This window comes from Hemitrygon akajei, chromosome 27 (assembly GCF_048418815.1).
Source record: "Hemitrygon akajei chromosome 27, sHemAka1.3, whole genome shotgun sequence".
NCBI lineage: Eukaryota > Metazoa > Chordata > Chondrichthyes > Myliobatiformes > Dasyatidae > Hemitrygon > Hemitrygon akajei.
In genome coordinates, this window is record NC_133150.1 from 21,495,116 (window position 1) to 21,514,935 (window position 19,820).

Consider the following 19,820-nt stretch of genomic DNA (forward strand, 5'->3'; position numbering starts at 1 on the left):
AGCATTAACGTTGACTTATAATAACTCAACTTGTGATCTTCCTTAAATATTCCAGTGGATAACTGCTTGGCAGACCCAGGAATTTTCGTGCTGAAATGAATGACCTCTTTGGCCACAGCCCAAGGATCACCAGCTTAGAGATTCAGACACAGGCTTTCCTTTGCACACTCTGCAAGGAAGTTCTGGGCACAATTGAAATCTTCAGAGGAGTGTCCGTGGTTGAAGTGATTGTGGGTGAACTGGATGCATGTCACCTTTTAAACTGACATGTTATGTGGGGAAAAGATGAGTTCCATAAATATACATTATTATCTTTCAATTAAAAGATATTCAATTAGTTCTGAATATGTTTTACATTCTTGAAGTCGTGTGGATGAAAGCAAATTGAAAGAGCTTAAAATGACATGTATAAAATGTGATCGATGTGTCCTGGTTCAGCTCACTGTTCCTCAATGGATATCTAATATAAGCATTACATGAAGCTTGGGAATTATCCATAAATCTTTAAAACAGTCTGATGTTAACTGAGGAATCTTAATCTGCAAAGATTAAATCCATGACCTAATAGTTACAATTTTTCATTACAGAAGCAATTCATAATTTGATGAAATTCTTTGATGCTCTTGTACTTATTGTGCTACTGTTTCTCATCTTTCTTCTGTAGGTTCTTTAAAGACCCTGGTGTTTAAAACTGTTCATGAATTTAGAATCATAAAGGGTATGTGTATAAGCTCCCAAACCCCAAGACTGAGCAAAATGTTTTGATTCACTGACAATGTTTTATGGGAAGTGAATAATTCTAAGTGCTATCCTCATGACATTCGAGACAGGGTCAGTTAGTATCATTAAATTTAGATTGATTGTATATGACACAGTAGAATGATGTCACATTTACTCCTGTCAAAGATAGTTATTTTTAAACCCATCAAAATATATGCTGCATAGCTTCCTTAGCCCGTGTCCACCTTCATTCCTATTTCAAGTCTGTGATTGTCTTGGGTTTTCAGTAAGTGCAAGGATGAAGGCTATAAATCAAAGTGAATCTTCCAGTTGAGAAAGAAAGAAACCCTGTAATAGTTCACATTTTCTTTTGTTATTTGCTGCTGTGCAGATGTTACTCAGGATTTTTTCGTGTATTATTTCAGACTCCCATCAAGCCCCTCTCCCAAACTCAAGCCCCCTACACCACATCTGCAGGGATAAGGTTATTCTTAAATTCAGCTAAAATCAAAAGTGAATTCATTTTTTTAAATCCAAACCCAACTGCTGACAGATGGCAGAAATGTAAGTGAAATTGATGGCAATACTCAGCTCATTAGACAGAAGGAGAAGAGGAGGTTCAAATTTCTGGAAACATCTCAAAGGAGGAGAGAATAGTGGGACAAAAGGAACCAGTTTCAGAGTGGATGAAGGATAGTCATTATTGGCATGACCGATGGGAGAGCTACATACTGATGGAGAAGTGAGGAATATGGATTTTGACATGACAGGTGATTACAGAGAAAGGGGTCGGTAGGTACAGGCTGGGAGTAAGGGCAGATCAAGTGAGATATGGAAATGATTTTTTCACCTTGGGTGACTAAATAAGTAAATTTTGAATCAATCGAAACCAGTGGTTCCCAAACTGGGGGGGTTTTGGGGGTGTCCATCCCGTTGGCTCCAAGATCACATTATCAGTGCTCCTACTCTCTTCCCAGCCATTGCTTTAAAAATTATAAAACATTTTGATTTACAATGCACAGTGAAAGCAAATAGGAAGAGCAAATTCAAACCAGTAGCAAATAATTGTAAAAATGTATTCAAATCCTACAAATAAAACATTATTTGTTTAATTAATTACATTAGAAAGAATTTTCATCAATGATGTTTTAGAGTGTACCTAAGCAGTCCGACTATCCACTACTTACTTGATTTTTCACTTTTCAGTGAGATGGATGGGCTTTGGTGCAGTGAGATCAGCTTCTGGGTGAATGTCCCTCAGAAGGTGTCACGGTTCGCTCTCTCAGGACTAGACTCAAGTGCGAAGGAATGTCGGACTACGTCTGTCACGGTGCTCGCTGGCACCAACTCAACTCGTGCGGTGGGCAGCAATAAGAGCAATAAGCGCTAACAGTGTCTCTGCCCAGGTGTGGATGACGACAGTCTTTGTCATGGTAAGTGTGTTGGAACGGCGGACCCTCTCTGTTACAGTTTTCACTGGCACTGACCCACCCCAAGTGTGGAGGAACGGCTGACTCTTTCTGTTACAGTTTTCACTGGCACTGACCCACCCCAAGTGTGGAGGAACGGCTGACTCTTTCTGTTACAGTTTTCACTGGCACTGACCCACCCCAAGTGTGGAGGAATGGCTGACTCTTTCTGTTACAGTTTTCACTGGCACTGACCCACCCCAAGTGTGGAGGAACGGCAGACCCTCTCTGTTACAGTTTTCACTGGCACTGACCCACCCCAAGTGTGGAGGAATGGCTGACTCTTTCTGTTACAGTTTTCACTGGCACTGACCCACCCCAAGTGTGGAGGAATGGCTGACTCTTTCTGTTACAGTTTTCACTGGCACTGACCCACCCCAAGTGTGGAGGAACGGCTGACTCTTTCTGTTACAGTTTTCACTGGCACTGACCCACCCCAAGTGTGGAGGAATGGCTGACTCTTTCTGTTACAGTTTTCACTGGCACTGACCCACCCCAAGTGTGGAGGAATGGCTGACTCTTTCTGTCATGCCGGTCACTGTCACCGACTCAGCCCAGGTTCGGAGGAATGGCAGAATCCCCATGAAGAGATGGAAATAAGAGGTTAGACACGGGAATACTGCCAGCAACGGTGGTGAAGGCGGACACAATAGGGTCTTTCAAGAGACTCTTAGAAGTAGGTACATTGAACATAGAACAATAGAGGGCTATGCGGTAGGGAAATTCTAGGCAGTTTCTGAAGTAGGTTACATGGTGAGCACAACATTGCGGGCTGAAGGGCCTGTAATGTGCTGTAGATTTCTATCTTCTATGTACTAACAGAACATTAGAGGCACGACCGAACGTTGCCGCAAGACCACTCACTCTTCAACAAACAGTAGGACTCCACTGACAGATCACAAATAATCATGGAACCTGGAAAACACTTGCCGATCACAGTTAACTGTACAAGATTAAACCAAAAGTACATGGGCTTGATGGCTCTAACAATTAGTTGAGGTCCCCAGGGCTCATCACAGTACCTCCCTCCCTAAGGCCAGCACATTGCAGCCCAGAGAGCCCTGGGGGACTAGACACAGGGCAGGAATAACCCAGAACAGATCTGATTCTCCTGAGACAGGGCTGGAAAATCCTGGAACAGACCTGATGCTCTCAAGACAGGGCTGGAAAATCCTGGAACAGACCTGATGCGCTCGAGACAGGGCTGGAAAATCCTGGAACAGACCTGATGCTCTCGAGACAGGTCTGGGAAAACCCGGAACAGATCTGATACTTGAGACAGGTCTGGGAAAACCCGGAACAGATCTGATACTTGAGACAGGGCTGGAAAACCCGGAACAGATCTGATACTTGAGACAGGTCTGGGAAAACCCGGAACAGATCTGATACTTGAGACAGGTCTGGGAAAACCTGGAACAGTCTGTGTACAGTTCAGGAACTTTGTAATATGTATAGTTCGGTAACTTTTTACTGTGTACAACTTGGAAACATGTCATATAACCTGAAAACACAACATAACATGGGAGACCTTGTTTTGATAATCCGAGAACCTCAGAAATGATCTTGAACGTAGACTGGAGAAGCTCAGAAGGAAGCATTCAGGAACCCTCTGAATGAAGCCTTTGAGAATCCCCTCTGGAATGAAACCTTCTGGAACCCCCTGGAGTGAAGCCTCCTTCTGGAACCACTTAGAATGAAGCCTGCAGGACATGGACTGAGTAGAGAAGGCATCCTCGCCTCCAGCTGACCAATGTCCAAGCTGCTGTAGTACTTCTGCTGGATTCAAAGGGAACAGGGGGAGTCCTCCTTTCCTGGTGTGTAACCACAGGGGTGGATTCATGAGCCGAAGAATGGCAGACTCTCTCTGTCGTGGTGGTCACTGTCTCCGACTCAATCCAGGTGCAGCGACAGCAGCCTCTGTCACGGCAAGCGGTGACAGGACTGGACCGAGGTACAGAGGGAAGACTGACTCTTTCTGTCATGGTGGTCACTGTCACTGACTCAGCCCAGGGTCGGGGGAAATGGCAACCTCCCCATGAAGAGATGCAAACAAGAAGTTAGACATAGGTATACCAACAGAGAATAAGAGGTATGATCTAATGACACTGCGAGACAAATCCTTCTCCAACAAACAGTAGGACTGCTAACAGAGCACAACGAGGGCCCCCTTTAAATAGAATCTGGAAACACGCACTGATCACAATTAACTGGACAAGAATAAACCAAAAGCAACTGGGCATAATGGTTATAACAGTTAGTAAATAAAGGTGCTCTAGAAACCCTGAAACCAAAATGTTCTATGGCAAGCCACAGGACTCATGCCAGAAGGAGTCTCAGATCCCCATATTCAGGAATTGCAGTCTGTTTCATTGCTTTGAAAGAGGTTGGGCAATTGCACTGACCATGCTTCATTATGATGTTGGCAAGGCAATAAAGAACATCTTGACCTTTTTTCACAGTGCAGGACAGTGTTCAGAGATTTCTTTCCAGAACCAAAAGTCTTTATGAAGTTTTTGAACCTTGGCTTCAGCTCAAAGTCATTTTGTGTGAGAAAAGTTTTTCTTCCATCCTTCCTGTTCCTCATCACAAGTATTCAGAAATTGATCTATTATCCAATCTGGAATTTGGATCAGGAGAAGATCCTGAATCCTCTCCAAGAAGTCTTCAAGCAGCTCACCCAGGTGGACACAGTATACTTGAACATCATCATCTGGTATTCTTTTCTCTCTCTTCCAATTCGGAGAGGCTGGGAAGTTGGAAAAGGTTGTGATGGCTATTGCTAATTTGGACAGAAATGTGGAGACAACTGGTTTTACTTTGATAAGATTCACATCATTTCCTTGCAAATAAAGACTGATTTAATTAAACTTTGTGAATATTTCTGTCAAATAATCAATGTCAACTCGAGCTGATTACTGATTGAAGTATTCGAGGTTTCAAATAATTTTTTCACAGTTTCAAAAAACACATAAAAGCACCTCAGGCAGTTTCCTTTTGAGAGTCATTTGACTTTTGTGTGCAACAGCAAGCTACAAATCTATTTAAAGCTAAAAAATAAAATTATTTCTTTATTTAATTACAGTAAAACAATTTTCATCAACAATTTTAGAGTGTACGTTAGGAGTCCAAGTATTCATTACTTCATTTTTCAATTCAAAGCTCTTGAAATAGTCAAGAATTGAAAGCATGGGATTTGATTTTATTTACTGCTGTGATAATGATCTATAATTTGTGCAGCTGATCACTTAGATTTTTAGCAACAAGATGTTTTATCCTGCAATTGATGGTGCCTCATCTGTTACGCAAACAAGCTTAGTGGTGAGCGGAATGTCCTCCTCTTTAAAAAAATTGCTCAACAACCCAAAATATTGACTGCCCCTTCATATCTATTTCTCAACCCTTTGCAAATAACAACTCTTGAATCATTTTTTCATCTATTACGTGAAAATAATCAAGAGGCAAAGATTTGTTGCCTGACATTGTTGACTTATATGTGTCTTCCACGTTCTCAGACATTTCATTTATTCGTCTTTGAACAGCGTTGTTGCTGAGCAGATTCGCTTTAATTATTTGCAAAACCGTACTCAGAAGCTCTCTTCAATTCAATCCAAGTTTAATTGTCTTTCTACCGTACATGATTACTCATGAATACAACCAAATGAGTCAGCGTAACTCTGAGGCCAACGTGAAAAACACGGTACCAACAGGCACTGGCAGCACAAAGCACACACAGCATGTACAAGATAGCAAGCACATATTGGTATCACAGTCACATGATAGAAGTCCAAACTCGAGCCATTGATCTACAGTTGACCACAGTAGAGCTTGTTTTCTGCCAAGCGAACTCCAGGGGGCAGCACTGGCTCTAGCCAGGGTCTCGTACCACATCATCCCTGGTGGAGCACAATGGCTCTGAAGTTTCTCTCTAGGCAGCTGTAAACAGACAAAATTTGAGGCCTAGTCCTCGCATATACAAGATAACAAGCACATATAGAATATCAGTAGAATACAACCACAGAAAATATACACATATATATAGTCCAGACCCTTCAGTCCCTTGAAATTTTCAGTTAACCACAGTAGAGCGTGTCTTCTGCCAAGTGAACACTAGGGGGCAGGGTGTGGTTGGCACCGACTCCAGCCCGGATGCTATGCCACGCCACCCCTGACCGAGCGCGCCACCTCCAATACCTCTCTCCAGGCGTCTGTAAACAGACAACACCGTGGCATGAGGCCTATTCCCGCTACGACCAAGGCCACACAGCTCCTCCACCATCACCCCTGCTCCCCGCCAACAAATCAGTGAATCGCACTTGCAGCATACTGCATTAACAATGTCCAAAAGGGTCCTACTATGACAAGAAAAACAACCAAGATGGCCACTCTCTATTAGACTATAAGCCTCTATCAACTCAGGCAGCAGCATACTGAGCAGCTTCTTCGATTTCTTGGCCAGAGAGCAGCTCGTCGGTGGTGTGGATCTGCAGTACTTTAAGTTCTTAACGCGCAGCAGGATCTTGTGATTATTAGAAATATATTTAAATAGGACAGCAGCACCTTTTGTTGACCCTGTAGAAATTGCTGTGACTGAAGGCACTGCCATCTTACTGGAAACATACATCTGGCGAGACAGTTCTTCTCCAATTGTAGAGGGCTTTCCAGTTCTATGAATAAGCAACGAAAAGTCATATGAAGCAAGCGAGCCATATCTGTTTTCTTGTGAAATGCTGGCAAACATATTTTGAAGTGTTTTACATTTCTGAAAATTTTAACAAAGTGATAATAAGCCATGTTCTAGTTTGCGTTATCAGAGTGTATTCTCTTCAAGTGTCAAAGGAGCTTAGATGGTTTCATGGCATGATTTGAAGAGAAACTTTACACAAAAGGACACCGTTGGTTGCTTGGTGCTGGTATAAATCCATATTTCAGATACTCTACACTATACACTTCTCCTTTGTTTGGTTTGCTTCTGCTATTTTTGTTGTGGATGAATGACCACGATCAATTGCCTGTTGTTTGAGTCCAACCTCAAGCACTATGATCAATAAAGGGGAAAGTTATGACATCATCATATCTCAGGCTGTCACCAGGTTCGTATATGACCCAAGTGCAGAGTGCGAGACACTCGATAGTTCATAGACTTTGATGCAAACAATGTTAGAGGGAAAAAGAAAACAATAAACCCTAGGCCAAACAGGGCTGTTAACCAAAACACTCAAATAGAAAATGAAGCCAACACTGTGACTGAAAAGAACAACTAAGAATAAAATGAATAACCTTAGTCTCCGGAGTCTGTTGACTTGATAGTCCAGTTTCTCAGTCAAGGTGGAATACAGGCAGCCAAGCATTGCTGTGTCATGGGTCCAAATCTCGTCAAATACTATGGTGGAATGAATGTAGTTAAATACCATCACAATGGAATAATGATTAGCTGACACGTGCATATTCACAAGCGTAAATGCCGAATCTGCTGCGCTGCTGAATCCATGGTTGTGACATGGGCAAAACCTTTGCCTGAGAAATTTGGTCAAAATCATTGAAAATGGCAAATTTTGAACTTTACCCCATTGAATGCCATATGCCAGTTCATAGGAATTACATCACTGCGTGATTAGAGTATGGGAATCGTACTAAGAAACACTGTACTACAGTACAGAATGGCAATAATGCGATGGGCTGGACTTGGAAAGAGCACAATTACTTCTGTCCAGATTTCTCATGATATTCCATATACAGAATTGTCTTGTTGCTTTTCAACAACTAGAACACACTTTGAGTAAAGTCTAAGAGAATGGTGGGTTAGCAAGAGATGAGGTGGTTATGTGCTTTTTATTGTAATCAATTATGAGGCACAGAGCATCAAATGCTTATAGTAAGTAATCCATTTCTTAAATTAAGCCTGTAGTCACTGAGCTGCCTCCTTGCTAACGAGTGCCACCCCCCAATACCCCCTTTATCTTTATTGTCCCCTTAGAAATTCCCACTGAACACAGGGGGGGGGGGGGGAATACTGGCCATTTTGTGAACCACTAAGCTAAACCGAGACATAGCTTCCTATGAGTGTAATTGAATCAATACTAATCTCATGCTAAGGCATGGGGACACCTTTCTTGCATTGTTGTCAAAATTCCTGAAGTGTTCCACAAGTGTGGAGGAAACCTGCCCTGTATTCATTTATTTTGTACCCGTGTGTGGTCCATCTGCCATACTGGATGAATAACTAGTTGATTGTCACCTGACGAACAGATGGGTCCTGTCATTTTTCTGTGCTTCTATGGTTTAAGGGAATGATTGAAACTTTGCTGCAAAGTTGAAATAAAATGAAACCCCTTTCTGCTAGGAAGCACATATTTGCTCAGTCATATTTCTGGTTATATTTTGGATTCTGATTATGTCCTGCATCATAGTTCAATAAAGAAAGTAACCTCTCACAGCTTACATGTTGGAAACTTCATTAATTCAATACATACAGGCTGTATTTTTCAATGGTTTCATTACTGTAAGATAAATTTCTAAATAAAAATAAACTGCTGAACTTGGACAATTTTGTATTCATATACAGTACTCAAAAGTCTTAGGCACAAAAGAAGAATTTTTGACCAAGTTTATTTGTGTATCTGAGAGATGGTGAATATATCTCCCTACAGTAAATTGCCAAGGTCTTGTCTGCATTTACTGCCTTTATTGTATATTTAGCTCAGGTGCCTAAGACTTTTGCACAGTACTGTACTAATTTTATGCATTGCACTGTACTGCTGTCACAAAAGAAACAAATTTTATGACTTATGTGAGTGATGATAAACTGGATTCTAATATGGGTCTCTACTGCGGAAGGGGGCAAGGAGGGGGAGTCACGGTTGGGAAAAGGAGAGAGGAGAGAGCAGGAAGCACCAGAGAGACGTTATGTAATGATCAATAAACCAATTGTTTGGAATTCAATTATCTTGCCTGATGTCTCAGTGCCGGGTCCCTGGCAGTCCTTCTCTGCCATCTGACCCACACCCCTGCTGCAGCGCTCCATCCTCACCACTCCCAGCATCTTTTGCTCCCACCAGATTTACAATCTTGCTCTCTACTCCACATTGACAAGTACAGTACTCTGCAAAGGCCTTCAGCACCTGAGCTATATATGTGTGCCTAAGACTTTAACACTTTACTCTAGAGAGGTATAGTCACCATGTCTCAGATGCACAATAAAACTGGGCCAAAATTCTTCTTTTGTTGGCAGGTCTACAGTTAATGTAAGTTAAATTAAGAAATGCAGGGAAGGATGTAAAACAAAAGTATTTCATCCATATTTACGGCAAGTGGACAGTTTAGTCCTAGATGAAGGAATTTTTAGAATGTGTTTGTCCGTGAGTTCTGGTAAAGAAGATTGCAAGAGAACAAAATTTCTAACTCTTACAAAGAAGGGACATGAGTTGCGCCGAAATGTTGAACAGTTTATTGGTAGATGGTTCCTGGCCAAGTGAATACTAGATAGTTAAAAATGGCATTAATCCACATTAACAAGAGATGAAATCCTCCTGATGTCATGGAATTTCAGAATTATATTTAAATGTCTTTAGCATTGTTGATGGTTCATTGATTCAAAATACTTCAACCCAGTGGTTACATAAAATAACCAGATGAACATTTAAAAATTGGCACACACTTGACATCCAGTAGCTATTAGTTGGGCGGCAGCCAGTTTTGTTTCTTTAATAGATGCTTTCAAAAGGACATAGTAGTATGACATTAAAGTATGACATTATAGCCATTCGTGAGACTTGATTGCAGGGGGGCAAAACTGACAGCTCAGTGTTCTGGGGTTCCATTGTTTTAGATGTGATAGAGTGGGAGGGGTTAAAGTGGAAGTGGTGGCATTACTAGTAAGGGGAAATGTCATAGGACCAAGGAGTAAATGGATTGCGTACAGGGAGAAAGAGTTTAAAAGAAACGAGCGGGGGCAGTCAGCATATTTTGTGCACCACAGTTGCCAAGGAGACATTGGATTGTGCATAATTAGGCACTTGGCAAGGTCCAATAAAAAGAAATTAGGAGTGGCCATTGTATGAGTGGGCCAGTGTTAGAGTGGGGAGTTGAAGCTTTGGCTCATCGAGGCTTTGGTGAGGAGAGGCAAAGGGTGTACGAAGATTTTCTTTCATTATTTATTCTTTATTTCTTTCTTACTGCACACTTAGAGCGGTGGAGATGCCGGATAGGATACTGGATTGCTCCTCTTGTGGGATGTGGGAAGGCAGGGAGACCTCCATTGTGTCCCTGATGACTAATCCTACAGGAAGAGCCTCCAGTTACAACTTCTAATAAGGTGTGTTAAGGAGCTGAAGCTGGAACTGAATGAGCCCCAGATCATTCGGGAGGCTGAGCGGTTGATAGACAGGACATACAGGGAGGTAGTTACACCTAAGACGCTGGACGCATGGCCACTATCAGGAGTGGGAAAGGACATCGGCAGCCAGAGCAGAATACTGCTGTGGCCATTCCCTTCAACAGCAGGCATACTGCTTTGGATACTGTTAGGGAGGGTGACCTAGCAGAGCAAAGTCAGAGCAGTCAGATCTCTGGCACCCATTTTGGCATTGTGGCTCAGAAAGGAAGTGGGGAGAAGAGGTTAACTGTAGTGATAGGGGATTCATTGGTTAGGGGAACAGAAAGGAGTTCTGTGGATGAGAACAAGATTGCCAGATGGTTTGTTGCCTCCTGGGTGCTAGGATTAGGGGCATTTCAGATCGAGTCCACAGCATTCTTATGTGGGAAGGTGATCAGCCAGAAGCTGTGTTCCACATAAGTACAAATCACATAGGTAGGATGGGTGATGGGGCCCTGCAAATTGAGTTCAGGGAGTTAAAGGGCAGGACCTCCAGGTCTCAGGCTGATCTCAGGCTTGCTAACCATGCCACGAGCTAGTGAGGCCTGAACTAGGAAGATCATACAGCTTATCATGTAGCTAGGGAGTTGGTGCAGGAAGGGGGGGGCTTCAGATTTTTCAATCTTTGGCCTCTCTTCCAGGGAAGGTAGGACCTGTACAGAAGGGACAGTATGTACCTGAAGTGGAAGGCGACTAATATCCTAGCAGGAAGGTTTGCCAGTGTTGAGTGGATGTGGGGGAGGGGACGGATGTGATTTAAACTAAAGTTGCAGAGGATTGGGAAACAGAGCGGCAGTGATTGTGGAGGAAGATGTTTTTAACCTACATACAAGGTCGGGAATCAGAACGTTGGGCGTGGTGGGACTACTCATCTGAGCTGCATATATTTCAGTGTAGGGAACATTGTAGGGAGGGTGGATGAGCTTAGGACATGGATCAGCACCTCAAAGTGTGACATTGTAGCCATTCGTGAGACTTGATTGCAGGGGGACAAAACTGACAGCTCAGTGTTCTGGGGTTCCATTGTTTTAGATATGATAGAGTGGGAGGGGTTAAAGTGGAAGTGGTGGCATTACTAGTAAGGGAAAATGCCATGCACTGCTCATTTAGGACAGCCTGGAGAGCTTGTCTAATGAGACCTCATTGGTAGAAGTGAGGAATAAGAAAGGTATGACCACATTAACGGGATTAACTTGGAGACATCCCTCCGCTATCTCTCCCCTCACAGTCCTCAGCAGCCCTGTGTCCACCGTGGAGAACTTCAGGTTCCTGGGAACCACCATCTCTCAGGATCTGAAGTGGGAGCAGAACATCAGCTCCATCCTGAAGAAGGCCCAGCAGCGGATGTATTTCCTGCGGCTCTTGAGGAAATACGGTCTGCCTCTGGAATGTCTGCTGCAGTTCTACACTGCAGTCATTGAGTCTGTCCTGTGCACCTCCATCATTGTGTGGTTTGGAGCCGCCACCAAGCAGGATAGAACCAGACTACAGCGCACAGTGAGGACTGCCGAGTGCATCATTGGAACCTCCCTGCCCTCTATTGTGGACCTGTACTCTTCCAGGTTGAAGAAGAGGGCGGGGAACATCATAAAGGACTCCTCCCATCCTGCGCACGGACTGTTTGATCTGCTTCCGTCTGGTAGGCGCTTCAGATCCCTCCAGACTAAGACTAATAGGCACTGGAGAAGTTTTTTCCCTACTGCGGTCACTTTGCTGAACAGTTAACTGAGGTTTAACTGTCGGCTAACTATTACTTGGATTGCACTACCTGTATGTATAATCTATATTTTCATTTATATTTATCATTATTATTGTTATGAGCAGAGAGACAACATCTGCCGGAAGTAAATTCCTTGTATGTGCATAGGTACTTGGCGATTAAAGTCTGATTCTGATTCTGATTATATTATATACCACCAAATGGGAAGTAGAAGAACAATTTTGTAGAGAGATCTCAGACTGTTGCAAGAAATTTAAGGTTGTGATAGTAGGTGATTTTAACTTTCCAATATTGACTGGGCGTCCCATACTATAAAAGGACTGGGTGGGAAAGGGTTTGTCAAATGTTTTCAAGGAAGTTTTCTTAATCAGTACGTAGAACTCTCAACTAGAGAGAGTGTGATACTAGATGTCCTATTAGGGAATGAGACAGGGCAGGTGACAAGTAGATGATTGCCTCTCTTATAGAAGGCCTGTGACTAGTGAGGTACAGCAGGGATCCATGCTGCCATTGTTGTTTGTCATCTCTATCAACAATCTATATGATAATGTAGTGAACTGGATTGGCAGTCTTGTGAATGACACCAAGATTGGGGATGTAATGGACAGTGAGAAGGACCATCAAAGCTTGTGGTAGGATCTGGACCAGTTGGAAAAATGGACTGAGAAATGGCAGATGGAATTTAATGCAGCAAGTGTGAGGTGTTGCTCTTTGTGAGGACCAACCAGGGTAGGTTTTACATGCTGAGCGGTAGGGCACTGAGGAGTGAGGTAGAACAGAGGGATCTGGGAATACAGATCCATAATTCCTCGAAAATGGCATTACAGCTAGTAAAGGGTTGTCACAAAATCTTTTGACACATTATCATTTATAAAACAATGTACTGAATATAGGAGTTGGGATATTACATTGAAAGTGTATGAGATATTGATGCGGCCTAATTTGGAGTATTGTGACCAGGTTTGGTCACTTAACTCGAGAGAAAATGTAAACAAGATTGAAAAAGTGCAGAGAGAATTTACAAGGATTTTGCTAGGACTTAAGGAGCTGAGTTATAGTATAGGGAATGGCTGAATAGATTAGGATTTTATTCTCTAGGCTATAGAAGTTTGAGAGGAGATTTGTTACAGGGATACGAAATTATGCCAAGAGTAGATAGGATAAATGCAAGCAGGATTTTTCCACTGAGGTTGGGTAAGGCTACAACCGGAGGTCATGGGTTAAGAGTGAAAGGTGAAATGTTTAAGGGGCACATGAGGGTGAACTTCTTCAGAGGCTGATGAGAATGTGGAACAACCTGCCACCACAAGTGAGTGAATGCAGGGTTAATTTCAATATTTGAGAGAACTTTGGATAGATACATGGATGGGAGGGGTATGGAGGGCTATGATCTGTGTGCAGATTGGTGGAAGTAGGCAGATTAATGGTTCAGCACAGACTGGATGGGCCAAAGGGTCTGCTCCTATGTCCTGGTGTTCAATGACTCTGATTCTAAATTTTTTCCAGTGAGTTGTATCCATAAATTACCATTTATTTGAATTAGGAAGATAATTCTCTCCTGCAACTCCAGTGACTTAGATTCACTAATGGCCTTGAGTGTAAAGTACATGGAGTTTGTGGGTTCTCCCTGTGGCTGGGTTGTACTCTTTTGGGTGCACTGTTTTCCTTCCCCATCCTAAAGACTTCCATGTTGGAGGGTTAATTAGCCACCATATATTGCTCCAGAAAAATTCAGGTCGGTGAGCATTGGAATCTGCGGAAAGATGATGAGTGTACGTGGAGAAAATTGGGGTTTAATTAAAATTTTATGTAGTTGGAAGCATTGCATTGACATGATCTTCATGGACTGAATGACCTGGTTCATATTGTATGACTCCATCATTGTATAAGTTTGTCAAACAAATCAAGTGTACTTGGTTACAACCCAGGCAGTTTTGTGATTAGAATTGTAATACAACCCCAGATAGACTGAGAAGTCCTTGCTCTGTTCATAAAGCTTCGACATAAATGGAGTTTGTTTACTTATAAACTCTTCTCAGGCTTCCTACTGGGCACAGGCATTGACTTTAACCAAGTTTTTGATGACAAACTCTGTCATCTTCATCAGGGATGATGCCTGGGCATGTCAAGTCCGGTGGTATCTATACCCCCCATTGTCCATCCCTCTTGATTGATTAGTACTCATCCAGTATGGTTTCTGCTGCCCATCTTGTTTACAGTCAAATTCCAGTTCTTACTTAGAACAAGACTTTCATCTTTGTTAAAGTTATTTTCCTCTAGTTTTATTTCAATGTTTATTTAACTGATAACCACAAAGGGTCTCCTCAAGTTATGAACACCTAGCTTTTTTACAACACATATAAGAATATGTTAGACCCCAAGATTTGATTTGCCAACTACTATCGGGCTGCAGGCACCTTCTGCTGCCCAGGAACTCAGTCCGTGGCCACATTTTGGCCTAACAAGCTGTCCAGGTTACAAATGGGTTACAGAAATGGATCCATACTATAACCCGGCGTTCCAATCAATAGTACACAATAATATTATTCCCTGGAAAAATATCCTGAGCGCTATCACAGAAGGAGAATCAAACACAAATCACTGTCAGGTCTGGTATTAAAGATTTGATTTCGAAGAAGGTATTATAATAGGGCATCAGCATAAAGAGGCAATGAATTTAAGCCTGGCTGTAAGTCTGGAACCAGCTGTCACAGTCTCAAAATAAGGAAATGAGATGAAATGAAGTTTGGTTGCCAAAAAGTAATTTATTTTGTATTTTCTACCCAAGCAGGCTGTGAATATATTCAAGGCAAAGATTACTTAGTTTTTCAATAAAGTAGGAATTGGGGTACTTGTGATTGATACAGGAAATTGGTGCTGAGTTAAAATGTCTTATCTATTAGTAAATCAAGTCATGGGCTGAATGGCCAACAACTATTTCTTAAGTTCCAAGGTTCCATATGAAATGGATGAGAGTATATTGTAGGTCAGAATGCCAGAATGTACTGTACAGTACGTGGAGAGAAATACAAGGACACTGTCAGTGAACCTGTGATCAACACAGTGGGAGTTAAGAGCTCCAGTACATGGAAAGGCTAAGTTGCAAGAACAGCTGTGAATATAGCGAGGATAGTTCATAATGCACAGAGAGAATAAAAGAGGGCAGAACCAGTGATACCAGAGGAAGAAAAGAAATGATGTCCTGATGAAAGGCCCATAACGTCGATTGTTTATTTTTTTCCATAGATGTTGCCTGGCCTGCTGAGTTCCTCCAGCATTTTGTGTGTGTTGCTTTGGATTTTTGAGTGGGAGTCAGCTGAAGTGGAGCAGGGTCCAGAGATGAACGAAAGCTGAACAGAAGCAATAGGTTCAAGTCATGATGTCACGGTCCGTCACCAGAAGCTAGTCACCGGAAGTCAGTCCAGCGATTCACGCTCTGGGCTGCCGAGAAGTCTGTACCATAACCGGAGCTGTCGAGAATCGTAGACTCTAAGTTGCTTCAGTGCCGGTGGCTGCTTAGTGAATTCAGTCGTTTTCGTATCCAGCTGGGTTGCCGGATGTTTTGCTGCAACTCCGAGTCTGGATGCGAATCCTGTTGTTCTCATGTCCGGCTGAGAATTGCTCACTGTAGCCTGTGCGGTATGGATGTTCCGAGCCGCTGGGAATAAGGGACCATCTTCTGAACCCGAGTCAAGTCAAGTTTTGAGCCTGAGTCAAGTTCCGGGATCGAGTCCTGAGCTTACCATCCAGCTGAGTGTTGCAGAGCCTAGATACGACTGGACTGTCATTGCGTGGTTCTGTCTCTTCACTGTCCGAGTCCTTCCAGCTGAGTAGGTGCAGCCATTTGCCGCTATGCTGAGTTGGGTATTCTGTCTCTTCATTGTCCAAGTCTTTCCAGCTGAGTAGGTCCAGCCATTTTCCGCTACTCTGACTTGGGTAATCTGTCTCCTCGTGGTCCTAGTCCAAATCCAGGCTCCAAATCATGTCCAAGTCCAGGCTCCAAATCGTGTCCAGATTCAGGCTCCAAGCCGTATTCCAGTTCCAGGCTCCGTGTCAAGTTCCGAGTCCAAGACGAGATCCAAGTTCCGAGTCTGAGTAAAGACCCAAGTTCCAAGTCCGAGTCTGAGTCCAGGTCAAGTCCAAGTTCTAGTCCAGGTCAAGTCCAGGTCTTACCGGTTTGTCATCCAACGTTTACATCCATGTTGACGTTTTGTCCTCTGTCCCTGGCCTTCCTAGTAACTATCAATAAACACTGTTCTGTTTATACTAACTCTGTATCTGTGTCCTGCACTTGGGTCTGTTCCCAAAGCCCCCTTGTAACACATGAGTTTCAAGCCTAAATAAACTTGTGCATGTGCCAAAGCAATATAGGTGATTTTCAGGTTGCGTCGGTACAGCATAAACCAAAATGGAGTTCTTCTGATCATAAGAGATCATCAGTGCTCTAAAAGCTTTCAGGATTAATCTCATTGTTCTGTTGACTTGGAACACAAAAAAAATAATTACTAGGGTTGAGGCAAACAAACAAGCAAGGCCAGTTTTATGATAGAGCCATAAAAAAAGTACTACAAAGAAAGGGGGCTCTAATGGCCCATCTCATGCATAGCAACTGTGATGTCTATCTACACTTACCCCATGTACCCGTGTTAGGCCCATATCCCTCTACTTCTTTTTGATACAAAAACTTGTTCAAATGCCTTTTAAATATAAAAATAGTATCTGCCTCCTCCAACTCATTTGGCAGCTCATTTCAAATATTCCCCATTCTCTGTGTGAAAAGCATACCCTTTAGTTCCTATTTAAATCTCTCCCCTCTCATGTTAAACCTGTGTCCTTTAGCTCTAGACTTCAATACCCTGAGAATAAAAGAACAACTATCCTATCTACGCCCCTCAACATTTTGTAAGCCCCGACAAGGTCACTCATCAGCTTCCCAGGGTTTGCTCAGCAGGAGACGGGTTGTATTGTGTTCATCTAGACTGATGCAACATCCATGGATTCAGAGTCCTGGACTATATTTATTTTGTGTGACTATTTTACTGATATCTTATAAGTGCTTGCAATCTTCTACGTGCTATATGTGCCCTGTGCTGTGTGTGACTATTGGTACTATGTTTTGTACCTTGGCCCCGAATAATGCTGTTTCGTTTAGCTGTTTTCATAGATATTCATTTATGGTTGAGTGCCAATTAAACTTAAACTTTAACAAACCTAGATTATGTTATCTCTCCATATAACTGCAGCTCTCTAACACAGACAATATCCAGGTGATTCTCTTCAGCACCCTCTTTAATGCTACCTTCTGTTGTGTGGCAACAAGAACCCAGCATGTTAATTAAAATGCAGCTTAACCAATATTTTATTAAACTGCAATATGACATTGTGATGCATTGATGTCGTCATGAAGCGGATACCCCAATGGTTCGATTTCATTAGGAGTTTGAGAAGATTTGGTATGTCACTGAAGAATCTTTCAAATGCTTAGAGATGAACAGGGCAGAGCATTCTGGCTGGTTACATTACAGCCTGGTATGAAGGCACCAATGCATAGGATTGCAGGAGCCTGCAGGGGATTGTAGATGCAGATTCACCTAGTTCCATCACAGGCACAACTCTCCCCTACTATCAAGGACATCTTCAAGAGGTGGTGCCTCAGGAAAGCAGTGTCCATCACCAAGGGCCCTCACCATCCAGGACATACCCTCTTCTCATTAGTATCCTTGCAGATGAGGTACAGGAGCCTGTAGACCCACGATCAATGATTTAGGAGCAGATTCTTACCCTCTGCCATTAGATTTCTAAACAGTCTATGATCCATGTACACCTCCCCGTTTTTCTTTTTTTTTGCACTATTTATTTATTTCATAATTTTTTTGCACTTTTTAATTATTTTTGATATAGTTGCTTTTGTCTTTGCACAGCACTGCTGCCTCAAAACAACAAATTTCATGTCACGTATGTTAGTGATAGTAAACCTGATACATGTTGTGAATCCTTGTAAATCTATGCTTTAGCCTTTGAAGGCAACCATACCAAATGCGATTTTTACAATCAACCTCTGTTTCTGCTTCCAGGAACCTGTAGACTTGCACTTCAGGTTCTATTACCTTGCATTTGTCTGGATAACCTTCCATCTGCAACCTTTCCACCCAAATTTCTAGCTGATATATGACCTCCTGTATATTTAAACAACCATCTTCTTCATCTCATGCTCTACCAACATGTAGTCTCTTCTTTTTCTGTCTCTGTAGTTCCTGTTCATGTCATCATGTCGGAGGTTGTATCCTGCCCCTATCCTCACCATCACGCAGCAATCCAGTGTTACCACCCTATGTATTCTCATGTGAAATAATTCCTCAGCTAGCAAACATGTGATTTGTGATGTTTTGTCACAATGCTACTGAGTTGCTGTAGTGTGTATAGCACACTTTTCTCCATGCATAGGAAGATACAGGACCACGATACCAGTGATGAAATTTGGCTAGTCTTCTCAATTTAATATTCAGCAATTTGAATATTTTTTCCTCAAACGTCCAACCCCTTCCTGAATCAACAAATGCTTGTAAAGCTCTTCAGCATACTGCCCTATTTTTATTGCTCACTACAAGCATTGCTGCAGTTAATCAATGATTATATGTTTATGCAGATTACATACATTAACATTATGTTAATGAGTTGCTAAAATGGCCATGTTGATACTGAAGTTAATGAGCATGGATAACTTCACTTAGCGCAACACCAAACTGATTTCACAACCTATGCATTCACTTTCAAGGACTCTACAACTCATGTTCTCAGTATTATTTATTTATTTAGTATCTGCAGTTTTTGTCTTCTTTTGTACATTAGTTGATTTTCTGTCTTTGTGTGTAGGTTTTCATTGACTCTATTGTGTTTTATTGTTCTACTGTGAACTTCTGGAACAAAGTTTATCTCCAAGTAGTATACGGTGGCATATATGTACTTCGATAATAAACTTACTTAGAGCTTTGAACTGTGATACTTAACCATATTTAATCTATCCAGAGGTGGCACGCCATCTTCTGTCAGCTTACTTACTGCTGGTTACACCTCTGGCATTTGAGACAGCAATGAAGGTCCTCCATCTCTGGCAGTCTTCACAGTTTTCTTCATCATGTCAATAGTTTCCTCTTGGTTTTCACCACTGTCATTCATACAAATCCTAGTTGGAGACTCAGGAATACCGTCGCACTCAGATGTAGAAGGATTGTTCATTGCTGTTTCTGTAACAGTTTTATTTGACCAGTCAGGGTTGTTAGCCCTGAGCTGAACTCCCAAACCTGGAGGACCGGTGGACCACTCTTAGTCAGGCCTCTACCCTTTGACCTATTTGACGTGGGTAGCCCCACCAAAAACCAAAACATAAAGCCCTGACTCCAGCCAATACTGAGGCATGCAAACCTCCAAACTACGGCAAGGTTATGATTCTCTTGTTGGATCTTCTGAGAAACTGTTATAAAAAAGGATAAATCAGTGGGATAACATTTCCTTTAACTAATTGTGACTAAATTACAAGGCA

The 19,820-nt window shown here is 42.3% G+C and overlaps 1 long non-coding RNA gene across 1 annotated transcript in view; it reads left to right on the plus strand.

The window, feature by feature from the left end:
* Positions 1-662: 662 nt before the first annotated feature.
* LOC140717183 (uncharacterized) overlaps positions 663-19,820 on the plus strand; it is a 32,468-nt gene continuing 13,310 nt past the window's right edge. Inside the window, exons 1-2 of the long non-coding RNA XR_012096483.1 lie at positions 663-718; positions 1,927-2,153. This is a non-coding gene — a long non-coding RNA (uncharacterized lncRNA). The remainder of the gene's footprint in view (positions 719-1,926; positions 2,154-19,820) is intronic.